We start from the raw sequence: 19,889 nt of genomic DNA on the forward strand, positions 1-19,889 counted from the left end.
ACTTTGTAGCTCCATTTCTCTTTTAAGGATCTTGGTTCTTTCCCAGACCTTTTACAGTTTAAAAGAAAGCACCCCAGGCTAGCAACTTATTGTGGCAGAGACCTTTTCAAACTGGCTGACTTCCAAGCAAAGAGGGATATACTGCTGGAATTCCAGGCAAATTGTATACACAGCAGTGTTCTTATTGTTCACTTGTCAGCCAGGGGGTGTCATGGATCTGCTGCAGTTGGGTGGGGGAAGGGGAGTAAGTCACAAGTGGAGAGGGAGTTGGATGGGGTCAGCACGTCTTACTTACACAGGGCTTCATTAATACTAGAGCTTGGCAACACATCAAAAGCCTCAGTTTTAACATCACTTTGAATTTAATTAAAAGTTCACTGTTTATCTAGGACTCTAATATTCCTACAGGCTGCAGTGTTTGAACTTTACTTTTGGTTTAGGGCATCATCAGTATCTTCTTTACTATATCCCCTTTCATTCAAGAAAGAATCCTCTTCCCTGATTTATAGCTCTATAGTCATGGCCTCCATTGTTCCACTGTCATCTCCATGTTCTGGCACATTTGTCTGAGTGTTCAGAAGCCCGTGTTCTTCCTTTTAATTTCTTGCATCATTAATCAGGTTGCCAATTATGATTGGACATATTCCTGGAGGTTTCAGCACATGACATAATCTATAATGAGAGATTAATTTTTAATTCCTGGAGACTCCAGGGCAATGCTGGAGGGTTGGCAACCCTAATCATAAAGAGAGAAGTTTGGAATTTAGACAATTGTATCCCACATGTTCATGTAGAACTTAACATAAGAATGGCCATACTGATCAGATCAATAGTCCATCTAGCCTAGCATCCTGTCTCTGACAGTGACCAGTCCCAGAGCTTCAGGAGAAGTGCACAAACAGAGCAGTTGGAGTGACCCATCCCTGTATTCCCATTCTGGAGTCAGAGATTTAGGGTCACCGCAAGCAGGGACTTGCATCCCTGACCATCTCAGCTAATAGCCATTGATGGACCTGTTATCCATGAATTTATCTAATTATTTTTTTAACCCAATTATATTTTGGCCTTCACAATATCCCATGGCAATGAGTGCCACAGGTTAATTGTGCCTGGTGTGAAAAAGTACATTCTCTTGTTTGTATTAAGCTGCTGCCTATTAATTTCAATCATGTGACCCTGGTGTTTATATTGGGTAAATAACACTTTTCTGTTTACTTTTTCCACACTAGTCATGATTTTATAGACCACTATCATATCCTCTCTTAGTCGTCTCTTTTCTAAACTGAGCAGTCCTAATTATTTTAGTTTCTCCTTATATGGGAGCCATTCCATATCCTTGAACATCTCTGTTGCCCCTCTGTGACACTTTTCCAGTTCTATTATCTCCATTTTGAGATGGACCAACCATAACTGGACACAGTATTCTAGGCACACCATGGATTTATATAGTGTCATTACAATATTTTGGTTTAATTTTTTATCTCTTTCCTAATAGTGCCTAATGTTCTGTTAGACTTCTTTTTAACTATTGCTGCTCACTGAGCTGCAATCCACTGTGAACTATCCACTGTGACTCCAAGCTTTCTTTCTTGAGTAGTAATAGCTAATTTAGAATCCATAGTTAAATACGTTTAGATAGAATTATTTTTTCCAATGTGCATTACTCTGCACGTATCAATGCTGATTATTACCTACTCACCTAGTTTTGGGAAATCCATCTGTAACTTCAAAGTCATCTTGGGACTTAACTATCTTGAATAATTTTGTATCATCTGCAAGCTTTGCCACTTCATTAAAGGGAGCGAACAGTGAACTTATTGAACAGCTTAGGTCCCTGTACCGATCATTGGGGGATCCCGCTGTTTACCTCTCTCCATTGTGAAAAGTGAGGATTTATTCCTATCTTTTGTTTCCTATCTTTTAACCAGTTACTGATCCATGAAAAGACCTTTCCTGTTATCCTATGACTACTTAGTTTCCTTTAGAGCCTTTGATGTGGGAGCTTATTAAGGATTTTCTTTAAATCAAAGCACACTATTTCATTTAAATAATAAGATGTGATCATTTTCTTACATATACATTCCATAAGGGCCCCGATTTTAAAAAATCTGGCTCTTATTTTTGCACCCACAAGTTATGGGTGCATATAATGCCAACCACAATTTTGTCCTTGCAGTTATTTGTGGATGTGACTGAAGTCATTCTGAAATCTAACTACCTGACCACACTGGCAGATCAGGTACTTATTCATTGTTATTTTCACAGGGATGTGCTTGAATCAAATATGACAAATAAATACAGCACTCACTGTAAAGAGCTTAAAATTTGGAAATCTAATAATATAAGGCCCACCAGGAGACCCAGAGAAAGGTATTAAATATTTTGTTTGTCTGCTGCAGGGTGGAGATGGCAATTGCCATGTTTTAAAGTTTTTGAACTATACAGGAGAACTGAGTCTTTAGCAAAGATTTGAATATGGGGAAGATGAGAGCTTGAAATGCTGTGCCATGACTAGTGGACAGAATGGAAGAAGGCATGAAGACATTTGTAGGAGAAGGAAAGGGTTATCAAGGCTGCTATCACTGGCCAAATAAGGGGGAGAGGCATCTCATGGTAAGAAATAAGATCCAATATATAGGCTGTGGTGAATTTGTGGCAGGTCTTAAAGTTGAGGGCAAGGGGCCTGAATCAGTACTATATTACTTGAGTTACACTGGTGTGCAACTGGAGTAACTCAGTAATGAATCAGGGCCAAGAAGTTCAAATCTGATACTGGATAAGGGCAGTGGGAGGGAGGGATTCAACAAAAGGTGTGATGTGGCTTGACCAGCAGGTAAGGAAGACAGTTTTGCATCCTGGATGGACTGGGGGGGAAGTGATGTGATGATCAGAGAGACTGGAAAGAAGATTTCAAGTAAATGAGGCAGGAAGTAAGTCAAATAACTAAGGTTTAGACAAATGTTCTGGCTCTCAGGACAGAATGGAAGGAATAGATTTTCAATATTTTCTGAAGGAAGACCCAAAGACTCTGTAGCAGTCTGGATGTGAATGGAGAAGGAAGGGTCAAAGATGTGAGTCTTGATTGGAAGGATGGTGGGTTTTGAACATTCATGGAGAAAGACAAAAGAGGAAAGATCTTGGGAATAAAAACCAAGGGATTCAATTGTTGTTGAAGCCCATGTTGTTAGGCTTGACTGGCAGCAATCCACCGAAGGTGATACATCAGAGAGACAGTCAGATATGTTAGAGTGGATAGCAGCAGATAGGTCTGTAGTGGACAGGAAGATTTGTGAGTCAGAAGCATATAGTTAAGGATTGAATCCAAAAGGGAAGAAAGCATAGAGGAAGGGGGGAAGAAGCTTGCACCAGCTTTTATCAATTTCTGCCTTGAAGTCTGCAAAATACTATGCAAATTGGAAAGTGCAGTTGTAAGCATAGTATAGAGAAGTGGAGCTGCTTGGTGAGGAAGAAATCTAAATAATATGCAGATCTGTACCTGTAATGTTGGGGGTGAAGAACATGTAGGCTGAGATAAAGGCAAGCTGATAATCAGATTGTAAAGGCCTCCATGAGAGCACTACATAAATATACAGTGAACCAGAGCTGTGAAAAATGACTACAAAGTATCCTCAAATCCCCTGAAACTCCATACAAGCTCAAAATGCCCCCAAATATTTACTGGGCTGCATTGTCCTCTCTCTTTTTCCACACACTAGTTGCTTTGCTTCTCCCTTGTGAGAGCCACAATTCCATCTTTCTGTGGTTCCATGACTTCACTTCCCCTTCCTTTTTCTCTGCAATAGGAAACCTACAGGTTATGTCAAAACCATGGGAAACTCAGTTTCAGGTGACTGAAGGTGAAACTCAAAGGCTGTGAACCCTAATCCATAGAGCTATGCACTGCTCTGTCCCTAGCCTTTTAGATATCAACAAAACATAGGACTAAGTATGCCATCATGTGTTTCACGATTTTCACTTATGAAACAGAAGAAGTTAATCACCTCATGATGCTCATTAGACATAGAAGTTTCAGAGATATGTGATCTCATCCACTTTGTGACACATAAAACATATAAAGCTTAAATATTTAAGCTTTATATGTTTTATGTATATATATATAATGTATTGCTGAAATACATAAATCTAAACTGAACACAGGGAAATTTCACATATAATTGGATTAGTTTTGAGTTTATAGGCTTATGTTTGGTGTGAGTATTTTTCCCACTTAGTTTCTTTTTTCCATTGCATAACCATAGCGTCCATCTCCTTTCATGTATCCACCCACCCATCCATTGCTTATGCTTGTGGAACTCACAGTTTACTCACTTAAGCCCCATTCCCCACTTGTTCTTTTTGTACCTACCTGTCATGCACACTAACTCACTTGTGTCCTGCCTTTGGGTCATTCACTCTAGCTGCTTCATAGACCTTGCATGATGAGGAAGAAAGAGATATAGTTGCTTGCATGAGGAACTGTCCACAGGGAGAAAAGCCAGATGGGAGCTCTAGAGGCCAGAGAAGGGACTTCCTGAGGAGGCAGTTTTCTTCTTCCTCCCTCTCCTCATAGAGGAGTGTGTGGGGGGGGCGGGGGGGGGAGGAATAGTGTGTAGAGATTCAGCCTTGCAATAGTTCAAGAAGTGCTGGGTCTTCAGGCAAGACCTCTGGTAGGTGTTCAGCTCACTGTTGCTTGATGAAGGAGCTGAGCATGTATCAGCCATTCAGCATGAGGTTGACTGAGACATTGTTGTGCAATTGGTAGCAAACAGTTAATGGCTTTGCAACCCACTAAAGAGGCTATCAGTGACTCTGTCATTCTTGGTGTTTGGAGCAGGTGTCTGGCCTAGTAGTCAGATGCTACAGCCAAGTGTTGGAGCCGGGAGTCAGAGGTCAGGGATTGGAGCCAAGGGCCAGAGCTAGGTTACCTAGAGTGAGGCAAGGATGGGGCCAAGGCAGTAGCAGAAGCTATCACAGCCATGGGTAAATGATTTGAGCAGATTTTGCTACTGGGAGATTGGCTCTGCTGCAGGCCCTTATTCCTGACAAGGACCAGCCTACCAGTCAAATGTTTGGGTATTTGGAAGCTTTGTTAGGCTTGAGAATCGGCTCAGGAATCATAAGGTTGCCAATATTTCTCAGTTTCAGTTGGGTGAGAAATTCTGCAAGAATATCTAAGAACATAAGAAGGCCATACTGGATCAGACCAATGATCCATCTAGCCCAATATCCTGTCTTTTAGCTGTGCTTCAGTGTCTCCAATGCCAAGTGCTTCAGAGGGAATGAACAGAATAGGTAATCATCATGTGATCTATCCCATTGCCCTTTCCCAGCTTGTGGCAAACAGAGGCTAGGTATACTTCAGGGCATGATTTTGCATCCCTGCCCATCCTGGCTAATAGAACTTATCTAGTTCTTTTTTTTACCCTGTTATAGTCTTGGCCTTCACAACATACTCTGGCAAGGAGTTCCACAGGTTGACTGTGTCTTGTGTGAAGAAATATTTCCCTTTGTTTGTTTTAAACCTGCTGCCTATTAATTTTATTTGGTGACCCCTAGTTCTTATGTTATGAGGAGTAAATAACACTTCCTTATTTACTTTCTCCATACCAGACATGATTTTATATACCTCTATCATATCCCCCCTCAATCTACTCTCAATGTATTTCTTTTCCTCTTCCAAACATGCTCCCTCATGCTCTCCTGAAGCTGATTAAAATACTACACAGTTTAGCTTCACTTCTAGTGAAAAGGGGCTGTGGAGGTTGGGGAAGTTAGTACAGTTCCAAGAAGAGGTGAAAATACAGGCTTTTTTTTTTTAGCGAATCAGGTTTTTTCATCATTCTCAACACGGGTAAGCAGACAGAGGTTTGCTACAATACAGTACTAAAACATGGCAAATATAGCTAAATAGATAAACATGGAATGCTAGAGGTGTTTGCTCAGCTGGCTATCTGTTAGGAACATCACTTTAAACTCTTTTTATATTCAATTTTAATACTGTACCTTTCCGTTATTAAAAAACAAAATCATTTTATATTAGTTTTTATATCGCATGAGCAAAGTAAATACAATAAAATAAAGAATCTGATACCAAACTATGTATTCACATTAAAGACATTAAAGGATGCAATCATTTAATATTATTTAATATTTATACTATTTGATACAAGCTATTTCCTCCACAGGAAATATGAATAAGGAGACTGGTGATAAGAGCCAGTGCACTACAAGAAAAAGCTTTCTGTACAGTTTATAAATCATATTGAGTTCTAAATGTAGTACATTGAAAGCCTATAATGCATTAGATGTCTTTCAGTTTTATGCATTTAATGGTTCTATTTGATCGGTTGTGATGTAGGGAAATAGAAAGCACAGACTCACATTTTTTGGGCAGAGCATTTGTAGACAGATTCAGTTGCTAAAAGTACAATTTCATTGGTATATTTGGCATACAGGACAATATTCTCAATCAAAGCTAGAAAAATAACAACCACCCCTTTCAGCCATTATACTAATGTTTTAGCAGGCATGCTGTGTGTTAATGAAATTTGGGTATGGCAGGGTAGGTGATGTCACAGTTCTCCTCTCCCAACACCATACGTATCCTACTCTTGCTGACAGAAACGGAAACCAAAGGAAGGGACTAAAACATAATTAAAGTCTTTCAGTTCAGAAAAACAGATCAAACAAGACAACTTTGTCTTGTTTTCCTGCCATTTTAAGATTCTTTTCTTCTTGTTTTTTCAGTACCAGATTATTGGTCTCTTCAAAGGAGTGAAATACTTTATCTTCTTGACAGAACATTGACTGGAAAATTACATAAACCGCTCAGCAGATGTTCATTCCCACATTGTTTGGGAATTTATCCCCCTTATACAGCACCATGCCAAGCTGGTTGAAGGCATGTTTAGGTATACCCGGTATCAAACATTCTCATTGTCCAATCGCCCTCCCAGCCTCACTGTTAATACAACCACATCATGGTCTTCTCTTGAAGTTTTTCTACCAAAGATATTTCACTTTAGGTGCTGGACACATATCTAAGTTGCAAATCAAATAAAATATATAAGAACCTGCTTTTTTTTCTCCACCAGCAAAAGTCAAAGCCCAGACCTCTATAAATTCAGTTTGCCATAATGAATGGGTCTCGGAGTCAAAGCTGTCAGGCAACAAACAGGAAAAATAAACCAATTCCAACTTCCAATTCCCTGCAACATATCTCTAGCTGTATAGCATACTAATCTGTGCAAATCAGATGGCATCTTCAAAATTATAATGCATGCCAGTGAGTTAAGCATCTGTATAACAATAAGATTTGTCATCCATCATTCAGTGAACAGCATAAGGCAACTTACTGTCACTTAGTGCAGAGTGACATCCATCTAGATTGTTTGTCTGTCCAGCTGATACTGTAAGTTTGTTGCAGTCTTTGATCCATTTCTTTCTTTCTTTCTTTTTTATGGCTCTGATAAAGCATCTCTGAAGTTTGTGAATGAAAATAATGAAAAAGCAATTCAGCCAGCTTGTAATGAAAAGCTATCGAGCTGTTCAATAATTACCCAGAAACCACATTCAGAAACAGCTGTTGTGCAGTTTCACCAGTGAAAATTCTAGAATATGAAGGGCTGGATTCTCAGCTTGCATCCAAGGGGCATTGGGCATAGCTGAAAAGAGCATGAAGTGGGGTGCAAATGATCCTGACCCAGGATCTTAGACTCTGTAACAGCCTGATCTTCTGCACTGGAATGGGTTACCTAGGGAGGTGGTGGAATCTCTTTCCTTAGAGGTTTTTAAGGTTAGGCTTCACAAAGCCCTGGCTGGGATGATTTAGTTGGGGATTAGTCCTGCTTTGAGCAGGGGGTTGGGTTGGACTAGATGACCTTCTGAGGTCCCTTCCAACCATGATATTCTATGATTCTACGATTTGTAGCAGCTTCAGGCCATTTTGGAAGCCAGGGATTGGCAGAGATCAAGGACATCCCAAACCCTATTACACTCCCTTCCCTCTGAGAGTACCACCTGCACAGGAGGCTGGGATAAAGGTGATTCTTTTACACCTTGATTAGGGAGGAAGCTATAGAGATGATATATCTTGATTTTAGTAAGCTTTTGATATAATCCCACATGATATTCTCATAAGAAAATTTAATTACTATAAGGTGAGTGCAAAACTGATTGAAATACTTCATTCAAAGATTAGTTATCAATAGTTTGCTGTCAAAATTGGGTTGGGGTAGGTGACATATCTAGTGGGGTCCCTGAGGGATCTGTCTGGGTCCAGTATTATTCAATATTTTCATTAATGACTTGGATAGTGAAGTGGAGCATATGCTGATAAAATTTGCAGATGACACCAAGCTGGGAGGGGCTGCTAGCACTTCTGAGGACATGATTAAAATTCAAAATGACCTAGACAAATCGGAGAATTGATCTGAAATAAAGAAAATGAAATTCAATAAAGACAAGTGCAAAATACTACACTTATGAATTAAAACTCAAAAGCACAACTTTAAAATGAATAATAACTGGCTAAGTGGAAGTACTGATGAAAAAGGATCTAGGAATTATAGTGGATCACAAATTGAATATGAGTAAGGTTAAGATCTTGTCAAGGTTATTTTTAGTAATAATCATGGACAGATCATGGGAAATAACCGCTAATTCCACAGAAGCTCAAGCACCACCACTGGAGGGAAGAGCTGCAGGCTGACAGCTGGATCCCCCTGGCCTGGGGCAGCCTGGCAGCCCAAGCACCGCAGTCCAGGATCGGGGAGCTGACTACTGTAGCCCCACTACCCCGGGTAGAGAGCTGACAGCCTGAGCCCTGCCACCTGGGGATCACCTCGCCACCTGGGGTGGGGGACTGACAGCCCGAGCCCTGCCACCAGGTGCGGGGGCTGACAGCCAAAGCCTGACAGCTGGAACCCTACCATCCGGGGCTGTGGCACTGGAATATTTTTAATAGTGGGGGTGCTGAAAGACACCCTTGTCTGTGCCCACCCCCCGCCAGCTGGGGCCAGGAGCAGGGCCATGTCTCTGGGAGGGGGGAACCTGGGTGAGAGCAAAGGGGCTGAGGCTGGGGCCACAGCTGAGAGCAGCCATGTGGCTGACAGTATGGACCCTCAGGCATGGGGCCTGTGGCCATGTGCAATACCAGAACCGGAGGCGTGGGCCAGTGGCTGGCACCCCCTGGCATGGGGCTGGGAGCCCATGTGTGGGGCTGGGAGCAAAGCCCCACATAAAACCTGGGGGTACTGCAGCACTCCACGCACCCCTAGTTCCCGTGCCTATGATCCAGGACTCAACTCATTGCCCAGGGATGGGGTGAGGGCTGACAGCCCAAGCCCCACTGTCCAGAGCTTACAGCCCAAGCCCTGAAGTCATGGAGGTTGTGAGGGGCTCCCCCCAGGGTGCCACCTGGAACTGGGCGTACCACGAGCCTGCCTGATCCACCAGCCTGGGCTCCTTTTACACCCAACTGCTGTGACAGTCCCTCAAGCACACATACAGGTCGGGACACACCCAGCTGCAGAAATATACAGACACTGTGATCAGCTCTGCATGAGAAGGCTTCAGCGAAGGAACTTCCCAGCCACTTAGGCACACACCCCGCCCTGAAGTGTAAACCCAAAATTATACCGTCTTGCATTGCACAGAGATCTGTACAGCATAAGCTCATGAAATTTGCCTCCTCTCTCAATGTGGAGAGAAAATATACAACAGCTTTTTACCCCACGTTATAACTTCCACACACTGGCTTGTAATAAAGCAGAAACAAATTTATTAACTACAAAAGATAGATTTTAATTGATTATAAGGGATAGCAAACAGATCAAAGCAGATTACCTAGCAAATAAACAAAAATGCAATCTAAGCTTAATATACTAAAGAGATTGGATATGACTAGCAGATTCTCACCCTAAATGATTATTTGAGCCAGTTACAGAGAATCTTAAATGGCAAGCTGCACTTGCTTGCAGCTTAAAATCCTAGGTATGCCTCTCCCAGGCTAGAAATCCCTCTGGCCTGGGTCCAGCCCTTCTCCCCAGTTCAGTCCGTGTTCCTCAGGTGTTTCCAGGAGTCTCTTTGGGTGGGGAGTCAGTGAAGCACTTTGATGATGTCACTCCCCTGCCTTTAATAGCTTTTGCATATGTCGGGAATCCTTTTTCTCCAAGCTTGGTTTCCGCATCCGGTCAGTGGAAAAACAATGGTATTCCAGGATGGAGTCCAGTACCAGGTGACTTGGTCATATGTCCCTGTTGGGTCACAGCAGCCATGACTCAGAGGCTGTTTGTAGTGTTCTTAGGAAGGCTCCTCAATTGGAGATAATCTTCTTCTGAGGCCTATTGTTTTCTCTAATGGCCCATTCCCAGCCTGCCATCTAGGTAGAATGCAATCAGTCTAGTGGGTGTTACCCAGGTGTAAACACATTTGTAATAAACAATGCATAGACAATAGTCCTAACTTCAGATACCAAAATTATACATGCATATAAATAGGATAATCATATTCAGTAAATCAGAACCTTTTCAATGATATATCATGTGACCTATCTTGCATAAAATACATCCGAGTTATGCCATAATCATATCATAATAATATCTCTATGAAGAAGATGGGGCGTAGTATCACCAAGGTCATGAAAAATCATGGACCCTATGACTTCCATGATGGACTCGTAATCTTAAATATGAGTCAACAATATGATGCAGTTTTGGAAAAAGCTAATATTCTGGGGTTTATTTACAGAAGTGCTCTATACAAGACACAGAATGTAATTGTCCTGTGCTACTTGGCACTGGTGAGGCCTCAGATGGAACACTGTGTCCAGTTCTGGTAGCCACATTTTACGAAAGAGGTGGACAAACTGGAGACAGTCCAAAGGACAACAACAAAAATGAAAAAAAAAAAAAGTTTAGAAAACCTTTCCTGGAAGGGAAGTTTAAAAAAACAGACATGTTTAGTCTTGAGAAAAGAAGACTGAGCGGGGGAGACCTGATAGTGGTCTTCAAATATATTAAGGACAGTTATAAAGAGGATTGTGAGCAGTTGTTCTCCATGTCCACTGAAGGTAAGACAAATAGTAATCAGCTTAATCTAAAGCAAGGGACATTTAGGTTAGATATTAGGAAAAAAATTCTAACTATAATGGTAGTTAAGCACTAAAATAGGCTTCCAAGGGATGTTGTGGAATCCTTATCATTGGAGGTTTTTCAGAACAGATCTACTTGTCCTGCGTCAGAGGAGAAGAATGGACTAGATGACCTCTCAAGGTCCCTTCCAGCCCTGCATATCTATGATACTATAGGAATTACTATGGAAGATGTATACCACTGAAGGATTCCACTAGTGGTATTAAGTCTGCTTTGCTCCAGGGAGACTAGCACAAAGCAGACTTATTAGACCTGAGACTTGTGCTTTCAGAGTATTATTTTAAGCAGAAGTAGTAATTTACACACTGAAATGGGTCTGAAGAAATGTGGATTCTTTCCACAACAGATAAATGTAGGGAGACCAAATGTCCCAATTGTACAGGGACAGTCCCACTATTTGGGACTTTGTCTTATATAGGCGCCTATTACCCCCCACTCTGTCCCTGGTTTTTTACACTTGCTATCTGGTCACCCTAGATACATTTTGTTTGTGACATGTCCAGTAACAGGCCTAAGAGAGGTAATTTTTTTGCAGCAAAGGAGAACACTGATTGGCTGCTACCATGATATGATTCCTGGAATATCTCTTTGGGGAGGTGAGATTTCCAGCAATGACACAACATGGCTGTTGGTCATATTATTACACAGAGAGACCAAACTCTGATCTCAGTAACATTGGTATAAATCTAGATCAACCCCACTAAAAACAAGGAAGATAATCTTTGTTCAATCCAGTGTAAATGAGAGCTGAATGTGGATCACAATCTGGCATTACCCAATGGAATTGTGAAGGTAATATTTGCCCAAAATTGACAGCAACATATCCTATAACCTTGTGATTGGGGCACTCAGCTGGGAGGTAGGAGACCTTAGTTCTTATCACTGCTCCATATCATGCAAAGTGGGGATTTCAACCAGACGCTCTCACATCCCTGGTGAGTGCTCTAACCCCTGGGTTATTTGGTATGGGTGGGAGTGTGGTGTTTTGTGTATGGCCCAGTCTCGTAGGTGTGTTCTGAAAAGTCTATCAGATTGGGTCCTGCAGGAGAATGCCTAGTCTGAGGATCTCACTGTGGCTTAGGTGAACTAGACATCAGGACTGAGGTGATCTTGCGCATGTCCATCACACAGAAATGTAGGCACCATGGGGACCCAAACTTAGGTGCCTAGGGAATTTGGGCACCTGCAGGGTTAGGCGGCAGGTGAGTGGGAGCTTTGAGGATCTAAATGTTTAATCCCTTTATGGATCTAGCCCTAAGAAGGCAGAGTGTCATTGATGTGCAATTCGATTTAGGCTCCTAAATGCTTAAGTCACTTTTTAAAAATGAGACTTGCATCTAAATCACCGAGGCCTACCAATGCTGAGTGGAACAATGATATAAATACTTTTAAAACTCTGGACCTCAGGCATTTTTGAAAATATCACTCTACATTTTTTTTAATATGGCCAAAGAGAGAATAAAGAAGATTCCAAACCATAAGAATCATCTGGCAAAACATGTTTTAGAAGGAAGAATTTTCCTTTTGACCTGTAGCTTCCATCCCTACTATGACATAGATGTTTTGTTTTGTCAAAGACAAAAGCAGAGATTTCTGAGGCAAATCTGCATTGGAGAAAACAAGCAAAAGTGCCCAGGCCAATTTAAAAAAAAACAAAAAACTATTCACAGTTCTTGCAAAAAAAGAGAGAGAAAATGCACTGCTTTCTGTGGGGCAGATCCTCAACTCGTGTAAATCAACATAGCTCGATTGACTTCAAAAGAGACATGCCAATTTTACCAGGTGAAGATCTGACCCTGATGTCTAAATGTTCTGTAATTCTTTTTGCAAATTGTATCATACTCCAGTCAAATGGAGAAAATAGTTGAATCTGGTGATAAGTACACATACCAGTTACAATTTGCAAAGGTGCCCAAGTCTCATTTTCAAAAGTGCCTAAATCACTCAGAAGCTTAAATCCCATTGGCTGAAAATGGGACTGAGGGACCAATGTCACTTAGATGCTTTTGAAAATTGTACATATTCTGCCTACATTACATTATTGTACCTGCTCAGCAATAAACAGTCTTTTTTTGCTTGCTTGCTTGAATATTCAGTGCCCCTGAGGCTAGAAGATTATGTACTAATGATGCTAATAGCATAATTTCCCTTCATTTTTCCAACACAGGCAGTCAATAAATCAGGTTTAAGTAACTCCCAGTCCTGGAAGATAAGACAAAATTTGTGATGTCTTTAGTTGCATTTAGGTTATTTATTATAAAACTCGTGGAGTATGCAACATAGGAAATTAATTTAGGTAGATAGAGAAAAAAATCCATTATAACCTGGCACAAATTCATAGGTCAATGGACATTAATGCAGAGCTAATAAAGATAAGAATCCAAACACCGTAGCATAATTTTTCAGATATTGTCCAGGTGATGCCCATAGAAAACCTGTTATTTCATAATGATACTGCTGCGGTCTAGATAATTTCTAAATATGACTCTAACTTCGTATACATTATGCTGACAATCTACAAACTTACAAGACTATGTCCTTCTTCTCTTCCTTATCTGTTTCTACACAGTAGCATACTTAAAAACACCCCTTGCCGCTAAATTGGTTGATCCCACTTTAGGCTTCTCTGTAATAAAATGTAATAGCTTCCTGTGGGACATCTGTTTTATCAGGAACCCTCTACAAACATGCTGAGAATGAAATCCACCACTGATTCTCAATTGCAATTGTGATGGTTTATCCATGCACTCACACAGGAATAAAAGTATCTCTGTGGTCCTTATATCAGTGTACTTATTTGTGGCTAGCAACCCTAAAACTACAGAAACCTGGGAATATGCTGAGGCTTACCCAGTTTCATCCCTCACTTGATATCCTCATCTTCAAATACCATATCTCATTGTATTGCAACTATAACCTTGGACTGCCCTGCTGGATCCTTCAGAGAGGAACATGTTTTTGTAGTCTGAGTACAAGTGTGGGAGCCAGGAACTGTGCTGACGTAATCCCATCCTTGACACTGATTTCCTCTGTGCCTTTGAGCAAATAATGTAACCTCCCTGCCTCATTTCCCCTATTTCCACAAGGATAATATTTGTCCTACCTGACTGGATTGTTGTGAAGATTACTTCATTAATGCTTAGAAAGCACACTGAGGATTGAAAGAGCTACCTAAATATATTTAAGTAGCACTATTATATTGGCTGAGAGCTATATAGATGCTTCAATACCATGCACAGGGGTATAGCAACTTAAAAATAACATAGGTAGATGGGTGCATATGAATTTTTTAGACCTCAAATCAGCCCTTCTACACAGATAATTCAGAAAGTACCTGAGAACTAACAGCTGCAATTTCCTGACTCTTCCAACTCTAGATGGCCTGGGAACAAAAGCCAGTTCCCACAGGCAACATAAAATCCTGGTTTCCAGCTTGGTGGTTCAAAGAGCTATGCTAGACTAACCAAATACTGATTTTTCATATTTGTCTTAGTCCCACCCCCCCCAGTTCCACCCGTATGACCATATATTATCACCACTGGTTTCCCATATAATCGCTGAACTTTTTTCTTTTGCTTCTGGAAATCACTTTTATGGCAGGCAGATCACTTAACTTCTTCAGAAGATATTTTCAATGTACGTCACAAAGATCCTGATTCATGAAAGCTCTTAAGTACCTACTTAAATCCATCCTTATTCAGGAAAGCACTTAACCTTGTGATTAACTAGCTTTCCTGAATAAGGGTGGCCACAGTTTCAGGATTAGTTGTACCTTTACCCCTCTCTGGTTCTTCCTTGAAGGCACCTATTTACGGTTTTAGGCTTCTTAGGCGTCACCTCTTTTGGGATGGAGATCCACATCTCTTCCCATTTAGACCAGACGTTTAAGCTTGCAGTCACTGTGAATTCCTAGTAGGTCTGACTAGGGTCCAGCACCTGTAGTTAACTCTTTCTCCAGTGTCTATAACAGTATACCAGTTACCAATCAGCCTTCACAAAGCAAACTGCATTTATTCTTAAGGCAGAAGCATTATAAAACAACCTACACACATGCTGAAAGCTTACCAGAGGTCACCCCAACTCCAACTTCACAGGGCTCCTGTAGGTGTCAGTCTTTCAAACCACACAGCTGGGTTTGCCCCTTTGGTTACGAGTTCATGCCAGTTTTAAGCTCAGGAACTGGACTCTAACTGGACAGCTCAGCCATATCTCTAACTAGCTCAGGCCTTTGCTCTGCTGTCTGTGGGAAGAGGTAACCACCAGTCAATGGCCCTCTCCTCAGGGCGTAGCTTCAAAAGGCTGGATTTTTGTGTAACAGGGGTTGTGGAATTTGCATTAACCAGTCCCCAGGGATTCCCCAGGAAACCCACTTAATACTTACTGTCCCCAAAGTCCTTGCCTGTTTGGCACTTTTTCATATAGTCATTTGAACTTGTTACACTTCCCATGTCTCACCTCTGTCACAAGGATGCTTTTTTGAATCAGAACCTGAGTAGCTTATATATTGTGAGCATAATACAACATTCTCTCCTGATCTGAACTGAAATTCAGTGAAACTCCTATGGCTCTGCTATTATAGTCAATGAAACTGACTGTTATATTCCTGAAAGTATGTTAATTATGTAGTCATGATCAAATAATACTGGGGGATGAATGTGGTGTCCTGTTGTAATTAAGTTGTAGACCATAGTAAAGCTAATGGAGCTATACCATGGAGCTATACCATGGATATTTATATGGTTCTGCATCAAAAAATTCAATATAGGCTGCATGTACAATTTCTTAACAATTGATCAGTTCATTACTGAAATAAATAAGATTGGGTCTGGAATTTTATTTTTGCTTTCTGTCACCTTCCGACTTGAAAACTAAACTTAGGTTTGCCTGTGAGTAGCAAATACAAGGGCGACTTTGAAAATAAGTGGTAGAATTTGTTACAAAGTCATTTCAAACTCTACACATTGTTAAAGTTGTTGTGTAGTAAAATACATACTCCTACTAAAAAAGGACATTCTCCCCATAGGTAACCTAACCTATCAATTACTTGCTCAGACCTGGCTAGATGTATGTTCTGTATATTATGTATTAAAAATATCTGTAAAGTGAGATCAGAGTGTAATTATACACTACTATTATATGTTCTGGGAGATAACTAGTGGTTAGGCCAGTGCTCATCCTACCTATAGATAGGCTGGAACCCTGTGTTGCCCAGAATTATCACAAGAGTACCTGAAATATTTCTAGCTGTTTCGACTCTCAGTATTGTATAAGATCCTTTGTCTCCTGTCTACAGGATATAAAACCTAGCTGAGGAAATGAACATTTACATTCAGAGCTTGTTGGCTGTGGGGATTGGAGGGATTTATTCCACATTTTGGGAACAAACAGAATTAGAAATTATTCATACTGATTTCATGTTTGCTTACGTTTCAATGTTTCAGAATTAGTTATTGTCACTTGGCTTTGATAACATGTTATGAAAATTAGAGAAATAGCTTCTTCTTAATGCCATTTTTTTATATTATATCAATAGGAGCATAGGTCTAAGATCCTCAAAAGTATCAATGGGAGTTAGGCATCTAAATTCCTTTGGCGATCTGGGCCATAGAAACAGCCATTCTGGATCAGACCAGCAATCCCTCTAGCCCAGTGTCCTAACCAGGGCCGCCCAGAGGATTCCGGGGGCCCGGGGTCTTCGGCGGCGGGGGGCCCTTCCGTTCCGGGACCTGCCGCCGAAGTGCCCGAAGACCCGCGGCGGGGGCCCCCCGCCGCCGAATTACCGCCTGAGCAGGACCCGCCGCCGAAGCGCAGCCTGGTCTTTGGCGGTAATTCGGTGGCGGGGGGGCCCCCACCGCGGGTCTTCGGGCACTTCGGCGGTGGGTCCCGGAACGGAAGGGCCCCCCGCCGCCGAATTACCGCCGAAGACCGGGCTGAACTTTGGCGGCGGGTCCCGCTCCGTCTTCGGCGGTAATTCGCCGGCGGGGGGTCGTTCCGCTCCGGGGCAGAAGGACCGCCCCCCCCCCCCCCCGCCGGCGAAGACCGGGAGCGAAGAAGCTCCTGTGCCCGGCCGCACAAGAGTTTTCCGGGCCCCCTGGAGCGAGTGAAGGACCCCGCTCCGGGGGCCCCAAAAAACTCTCGTGGGGGCCCCTGTGGGGATCGGGGCCTGGGGCAAATTGCCCCTCTTGCCCCCCCCTCTGGGCGGCCCTGGTCCTAACTCTGAGAGTGGAGAGTACCAATTGCTTCAGAAGAAGGTGCCTGAATAACATATGGAATAACCTGACCATTAAACTTCCATTAAACTTCAGCTTATGCCCTGAAGTGTGATTGTTTTTAATAATTTCCAATGCTCTCATTTTTTTTTAAATCCTTATCAGTATAACTCTGGGTATTCTTGTTATTCATATATATGTCTAATCCCTTTTCTTGAATCTTACTAAACTCTTGGTTTCCATGTTCCCATGTGGCAAAGAGCTCCATGATATAGTTATACATTTTATGAAAACTATATTTCCTTTCATCTGTTTTGAATTTGCCACTTCACAATTTCATTGAAAGCCCCCCTTTTCTTGTATTCTGAGAAATGGTGGGTAGAAGTTCACAAAGTAGCTTTCAGTATATTTAAGGACTGTACCAGTTTACCATATAAAGACCTCAGTTATTCCAGCCAGTTCCCTCCATCTCCCATTCAGTTATGTGCATTCTTATTCAGTGACTATAGTCAGATGAGGAGGGGAGTTCACAGAGTTTTGGTGATGATCACTAGGGAGGGTGGGACTTATCCTGTCATGCTAGTAAGGGACAAAAATACTGTCCGGGGGTCGAGGGAAGATGCTAGCAATCTTCTTTCTACTCTTTGAGGTCCAAGTGGTGGGGGAAATAGGAAGGAACTCTGGAAGAAGAGCAGAGCTGGAATAAATTGATCTAAGTGATGAATCATAACATGGGGCTCCACCCTTTCTCCATAGCCCTGTCCCTATACTTATAATGGTGATGCCAGGCCCACTCCTTCCCTCCCAGAAAGGCATGAGCAGTGGTATGGGGTCCCCTTTTTCTACCCAGGAACTTCCACAGGGAACCCCCTTTTGGAGCAGCAGCAGCAGCAGGGGACCCCTCTCTCATCTAGATAGGCAGAGATTGCAGCTGGCTCTTACCTGCCCCTCCCCCCGGCCCCCAATACTTACTTTAGCAACTGGGATATATCCATTTGGGTGTGTTGGACAGGTACAACACTGCACTCTTTTCCTCCTACCACACAAGGTCCTCTGCTGCAGAAGAGTTGACAGGGCTCCCCAGAGCAGTGGGCCTAGAAGGTAAAACCTAATTGAAATGCACAATGTGGTTTAAACATCTCAGAACTTTTGTATTAGGCTTTCTGCAGACTCAGGCAGATGTCATTGAACGAGTTACATTCAGCTCCCATTTCCAAGGTCTTCATAAGGGCTAGAAACCTACTCTTTTCAAAACAGAAAGCTCAGATTTTAATGTAATCACCTGACTCTAGGAGCTTTGGCCCCCAGGTACAGGCCTATAGTGCCTAGACCTTAATCTGCCTATGAGGAAGAGAAGCCCTAAACACATGCTCCACTCTGCTCAAACACACAGGACAGCCAACGGAGCTCAGTGGCAAGTTTCCCAGTGGGGTGATGGGGAAATTTGCAGGACTGATCTTCTTTCCCTCCTCACATCACCAGGTGGTTTGGCTGCTGACTGCTGTAAGCCAGAAGTGGGGCAAGGGAGCTCGAAGGGGGAAAACCACCATGGTTGGGACTTTCAATAAAGCTGAATATTGGCCTGACTCTACTCCCATTGAAGCCAACAGGACTTTTACTATTAAATGGAAACAGAAGCAGGGCACGTTGCTCTATGTTTGACCAGGGACCAGGCCAGACCCGCTAACACATGGCTCCAGGATCAGGAACAGTAAAGTGTCATGAAACCACCTCACCTCCCTCTGGTCTTATGATGAGCAGCATATCCCCAGAACAGAGAGTCTGGCACTATTTTATTTGAACCAAATGGAACTCAAATCTCAGACATCTTCTAGAATCCACACTTACCTCACAATGGCCTGTTGGGAGCCAGTATTCTAGTAGCTTCTGAATTCATGTACACGTACTTGCTGTGTCTTCAAAGTATTTCTGCTTCTTGTCCTGTTCTGTGCGAATGGGCTAGGTGAGAGAAGGCACAGGGAGTCTTGACAAGCACAAGGATTCCTCCACAGTAATAAATCAAGTATAAGCCAGAATTACTATTTCCTGCACCCACCCATATGCTGTGCCTTCACAGGTCAACCAGACTGCTGGCTAGATACTAGAGGTCTTGTCTGCTATTATACATTACCTAGAATACATTCCTTTCTACGTGAACGAAAAAATGTGCCCTGTTTTGTGTCCTTCCCTCCCTTCCCCTGACTGGTAGATTTCAAGTAGCAGAGGATGCACCTGTTGGTATCCTTATTTCCCATTAAAGCAATGGCTAGGGCAGGAGTTGCCCACTTGTTTTTGAGATGCCTTTTTTGGTTTGTTTGTTTTAAACACAGGAGTATATAAACTCCTAAGTGGGATATCACAGGTGAAGGAGAAGTAAGCTCTTCATTCCAGCCATTAATATCCTATATATCACATCTTCACTTCACTTTCATATTCATTACTTCTATAATGAACAAAAGATATTTTAATGGTCAAAAAATCTACATGATTAATGGCATCTTTGTTAATGACATTTTTAAAGTATTTC

At 42.1% G+C, this 19,889-nt stretch overlaps 1 long non-coding RNA gene across 1 annotated transcript; it reads right to left on the reverse strand.

Annotated features, from left to right (window-relative positions):
• Positions 1 to 10,051: 10,051 nt before the first annotated feature.
• LOC123365716 lies at positions 10,052 to 18,454 on the reverse strand. Its single transcript, XR_006577710.1, has 4 exons — positions 18,335 to 18,454; positions 15,219 to 15,393; positions 13,201 to 13,355; positions 10,052 to 10,381 (listed from the first exon to the last, which is right to left on the reverse strand). It is a non-coding gene; the product is annotated as an uncharacterized LOC123365716 (long non-coding RNA).
• Positions 18,455 to 19,889: the final 1,435 nt, after the last annotated feature.

Source organism: Mauremys mutica, chromosome 3, assembly GCF_020497125.1.
Source record: "Mauremys mutica isolate MM-2020 ecotype Southern chromosome 3, ASM2049712v1, whole genome shotgun sequence".
Classification (NCBI taxonomy): domain Eukaryota; kingdom Metazoa; phylum Chordata; order Testudines; family Geoemydidae; genus Mauremys; species Mauremys mutica.